Here is a 5,644-nt window from a genome sequence, read left to right on the forward strand (position 1 = left end):
AACAGGATAGTTCATTAAAGCTTTGAACCCGAGGTGGGGGCTTGGGATAGAATTTATACTCAGCTCCCTCGCTTTCATAAAAGTTTTAAGTAATCACAACTGTCAGGGAACGCTGTCGAAGAAAAAAATAACAAAACGAACAAACATCATTAGCACGTTATGCAACGGAAATGAAGCGGTTTCCCCATAAAGGATGTGCTTACTCGGTGACCCATTTTTTGACTCATTTCTTGTTTTTTCCTCATATCCCCGCTTCGTGTTATTAATATTTCAAACGTGAAAGCGCCCATCTTCCAGAACTCCCTTGAGAACGTGTACAATAAACAGCTTGAAAACCTGTTTAGTTACCACTTTCCACAGAGAATCTTTCACATCTTTATTTGTCATAACAAATAACATAGAATTCGCAAGAACGGGAAATGACAGTTTTGTTTCACATATTCCAGGTAACGGTAATAAAGATGACGTAACAGGAGGTTACTCACTGGTGAAGATCAAAGCGATATGGTTTAGATGACAAACATTAATTAAATTAATTTTTCTTATATATTAATACAATAGATAATCTTTAGCCTATATATACTGATATAATTAGATGGTTAACTATGCTTTCTCCTCTGAAAATTCTCTGTACTTCCCCTCTCCTACCTCTAAATTTCTTCTCTGGTAAACTTTCAACATTAGTAGAGTAATTAGTAATGTTTATAAAGTAATTTACACATTAGTAAGGAAATTTGTTTGTTGCACATGTTGAGAGGAATATTTACTGCATGTTGGAGACAGACCTTCCAAAAACCTCTTAATCAGAGTGTCCATCATGACTACAGTGGGTGTTATGTTCAATCCTCAGATAATCAAATCGAAAACCTAAAAAATGGCCTTTTCCATCTCTGCTTGGCATTCGGCTTTGCAGAAACTGGGGCACTAGAGCTACAACAGATTAGAATCCTGACAGTAGGGGTTTTATTGATTCATGCTCCAGAGATATGAGTGACAGTTAACAGCGTCTGCTGCACGCAAACCTCAGAAATGATGTTGAACCAACGAGGTCATTGGCTACAAATTGGAACTGTGACTGTAACAATGGCATACATGGGCAGTGTTCAGTATCCTGCTGAGTCACTGAACACATCAACAACATCAACAACATTAGCAGATGGAAACAATATCTGGTGAAAGCAGTCACATCACTGACATAAATTTCTGGCTGGGTGTTAATATTACAAGCGTAATCGTACAGACTGTGCTGACACAGAAGGAAGCAGTATTTTGGAGTTAAAAGTCCAGCAGCAATTCAGAGGGAGAGCTGCTTATTCCCACAGAAGACTGTTCTGTGATGCTGGTGTTGTGTTTCCAGCAGCCTTATATATAAAAGGTGACTGTTTCTAAAGAATTGCTTTCGCAGTCATTGTTAGAAGTCAGACTCATTTTTCATGAAGCAAGAGCCTTTGGTCAAGTACACAACAGTGCAGAAAATGGCATCATTGATCCTGTGTGGGGGAAAAAAAATTGCACTGTTCTTTTTTTAATACTCTGTTATAGAACCAATGTATCCGGACATGTAGTGCATTCATCAAATGGAAGGTTGTGTCATTAAATGTGGAGGGCATTGAAACTGACCAATGGGGGGAAAGAGGATGGAGAGAATTTGGTTGTACCTGTGAAGAAATTGTGCTTTTGCTTGACATTTGGGATGACTCGTCAACTATGCATGTACCCAGGGGGCCCTGGCTGCCACCAGGACTGTAGGAGACCGATAGAGCCCCTGTATCTCAGGCAACAGCAACAGGTACATCCTGACTTCTGTGGTGCAAAATGGCTCATATCTAAGTACGCTTACTGCACGATGTGCTCATCTGTTGCATGGCCATTATTCATACCTTATTACAGTTGTTCAACAGACACTTTTTTTTTTTTTTTTTTACAAATGATCTATTTTAACCTTTTTTACGTTATCTATTCATACAATTGATATTTACTGATGCAATTTAGGTCAAGTATGTTGTCCCAGGGCTGTAACACTAGTGCTCCACCAGGGAATCCATCAAGTAGTGTTTGGTTTTCAAACCCTACTGTTTACCACTATACCACACTGCTAACATGAACAGGGCCTTTACCCACAATCCATCTCTTTCAATGCTGAGAACCAAGGAGAGAGACAGTGGGTACCGTCTGTGATGTATTACTTATGACTCAACCAGGCACTGAACCCACAACAAGTTGAGGTCAGGAAGGATACTGGAGCCACTAGACCAGTGTGTTCCCATTGAGGACCCATGCAATCCACTCTCAGTGGCAACCCAGGCAGAACTTACCAGGCATCTCAGATACCAGGGCAACCAGTTTCTCAGAATCTCTCAAGTTGTACAAAGGTGAACACCAGAAAAGGTGTCTTTGTGAATTCTCAAGCTTTCATATGATAATAAGAAAAAGATTTAAATATAATTTGCATAAAATAATAATAAAAAATATGGGAGATCCTGCAAAGTAAAAGCTACTAACAAATTCAATTTGATTTAATTCCTTAAATATGCACAGAAAGCACAGCTATGTGTTGTAATAGGAACGGTAGATGAGGTGTTCATGACTAGACTAAGGCATCAGATACCATCACTAGAACATCAGCGATCACTGTTTCATACTGCAGAGCATCTAAGAGGACATGTGCTCAATGTATAATACAAAGAGAGGGGTTGCTAGGAGGAGAATGAGCAGCAGGATGGAAATCTTAAATAGGGAGCTGATAGCTTGGGAAGAGAACGTGTAGAGAAACATGCACACACACACACACACACACACACACATACATGAATGCATGCACACACACAGGCACACACGCACACACACACACACGCATGCATGCATGCACGGAACACATGCATACACACACACACGCACACTTGAACACATGCAGACATGCACAAACACCCATATACACACACACACACACATACTCACACAGTCCAACACACACAAATGCATGCACACGCAGGCACATGTATAGCATGTGGTTATACTTACACAGAAATGTACACATAGACACATACTCATGTGTGTATGTATGTGTGAGTGCACAGAACGGCATGTACTATGCACATGCATAAGCATACACATGCACATACAATCTTCCCTCCTGTCCACACGCACGCACACGTGCACACACACACACACACACACACACACACACACACACACACACACACACACACACACACAGGTCACACAGTTTACCAAAATGTTTTGTTGGACAAACAATGAGAGCACTACTGCAATTTCAACAATTTAGCAAGGGTTTTTATGGTAAGTTTGTCTTAGATCAATTATGTTTTCATAAAGATTTATGGTTTCAAAGTGCGAGGGGCTGCACTGAGCTCTAAGTTGTGTTCCTGTTCTGTACTGCCTGCAAACTGCAGTCAGTGATCTATGGGTTATGGCTGTAAACTGGATCAGCCCAGAACTCTCAGGAATTGCATTGCATAGGCAGCTTTAGGAAAGTGGATCGGTTTCTCAAGAAAACATACTGTAATGTTTAAAGGTCCACTGTGAAATGTAATGAAATATGACACTTGATTTTAATGCTATGCTCTAAGATCGTCCAGTATTGGAATCCACGTCCAGAAAAGCACAAAATATAAAAGAAAAAAATTAAGATGAAGAAAATACAAAGAAGAGAGACAGAGATGAGAAAGGGTGGAGCCTTGTAGTCAGGTTGGAGCCATGTCTGTAATAGTTGCATTATCCACAAACAGAGTGAGAAGCAGAAGAAGAAGAAAAGGTGGGGTAGAACATACCAGAACATACCAGAACATTCAGTGGGGTGCCCACCCCCCTCTCAAAAAGAATATGACGAGGAAGAGGAGGAGTTAGAGGCAGAATTTTGTCTGCAATGAACGATTCTCACAGCTACACCTGGCAGACTCTGCTCTGCCAGTCATAAATCTTATGGTAGTATCCAGAGCACTAATACCCAGAGAATTATGCCACATCATATTTTTCACATCAAACCTTACTGATGTATTATAGCTTAAAAATGGAATGAAACCTTGTGCACAACATGGATCAGGGGGTGATAATAAGTAGTATAATCAAAATTAAAAAGCCAACTGAACGGAAGGCTAACTGTCACACAGACAGACAGACCTTATTGGATCAGTAGATCTTCAATTTAATCACAGAGACTAGTGGAACTGCAAACAAAGCCTTGTTGTCACTGCAGAGCAATCCTGATGAGGCGCAAAGAGAAACACTTTATCCACAGTTCCACTGGTCCCTTTCCAATTAAAATCTATTGATCCAATAAGGTCTCTCTTTTTTGTTCAGAGAGTGTGTGATAGTTTGCCCTCAATTCAGCTGGCTTTTTAATATTGTATTATAGCTTAACTTGGCATGAGGGGCATCTAACAAAATCAATGATTAATGCCTCTGATGCACAGAAGATGGTACTGTTTATTTAGCCGTGTAGTTCTCTATGAAAGCTCCCCTTTACTTTCTATGTGAATGTAGGACGAATATTGCGCACCGGTACTGCTGTAAGCACATGGTCATAAAAGAGACTCTTTCTCCTAAACTTTCAGGGCATGAATGCTGTCCTCTTCAGGGGATGAAAAAAATATGAATATTTAATGCAGATGTACTTGTGTATAACTGAGCTATCTCTGCATCACCGTGTTTGCTTGATGTTTCGCTCCGAGGTCCATTTTAATGCAGTCAGCTAGAAAAAAAGGAAACTGAAATGGCAATGGGTGACGGTCAGTTCAATACTTTAGCACTATGAAGGACGAGTATGCTGTTGCTTAATTGGGCCAGAAAAGGACCTTTTCCAAACCATGAAATTGCTTTGAACTGGCATTTTATGTGAGTCGTAAAGTAAGGAGTCTTAGCTCGACACAGCGTGCTGGAGAGCACAGCACAAGCCCATTGATGCGGGGTGGGAAAGAGCATGCTGGGGGATGGGGGGTGGGGGTGGGGATGAGGGGTGGGGTGAAGGCTGTCCTCTGCTTGTGGCAAGTCCCCATTCTGGCACAATCCAGATGACCGTGTGCCTTTACAACATGCTGAACAGATTTGGAGTCCTTTGAAGAGGCCTGTCAGAGCTATTCAGACTGAGGGCAAGTTCTTTTGGGCTAGTTTCTGAATATGGCTTGAAAGTGAGTGGAATGTGTCTCTTTGTGTTTGAGTGCATGTATGGTTTTTATAAGTGTGTGTATTTGTGCGTGTATGCATAAGTGGCTTGACATATTGTGTTGTTTTTATATATGTGTGTGCATGTGTGTGTTATTTGTACACATTTGTACACATGTTAGTGTCTGTGTTTATGTGTGTATGTATGTATGCTTGTGTGTGTGTGCTTGTGAGTGTGTGCATGCCAGAAGATGAGGCAGGTCAGGCTGCCTGCCACCACAAACATCCCCCCACCCTCCCACCCCCTCCGCACCCCCTCCGCACCCCCTCCCACCCCCTCCGCACCCCCTGCCTCCCCCTTGCCCTGCTACCTCCTCCCCACGCCCCTCCCCCCTTCTCCTCGCCTCACGGTTGTTGACTCAGTCCCAGGAAGGGCCTTCTGGGACCTGCTCAAGTCATCCTTCGTGCCAAGAGCGCAGGAAATGAGAATTCTGAAAACAAGAAAATAATATACATACTCAAA

Source organism: Megalops cyprinoides, chromosome 1, assembly GCF_013368585.1.
Source record: "Megalops cyprinoides isolate fMegCyp1 chromosome 1, fMegCyp1.pri, whole genome shotgun sequence".
Classification (NCBI taxonomy): Eukaryota; Metazoa; Chordata; class Actinopteri; order Elopiformes; family Megalopidae; genus Megalops; species Megalops cyprinoides.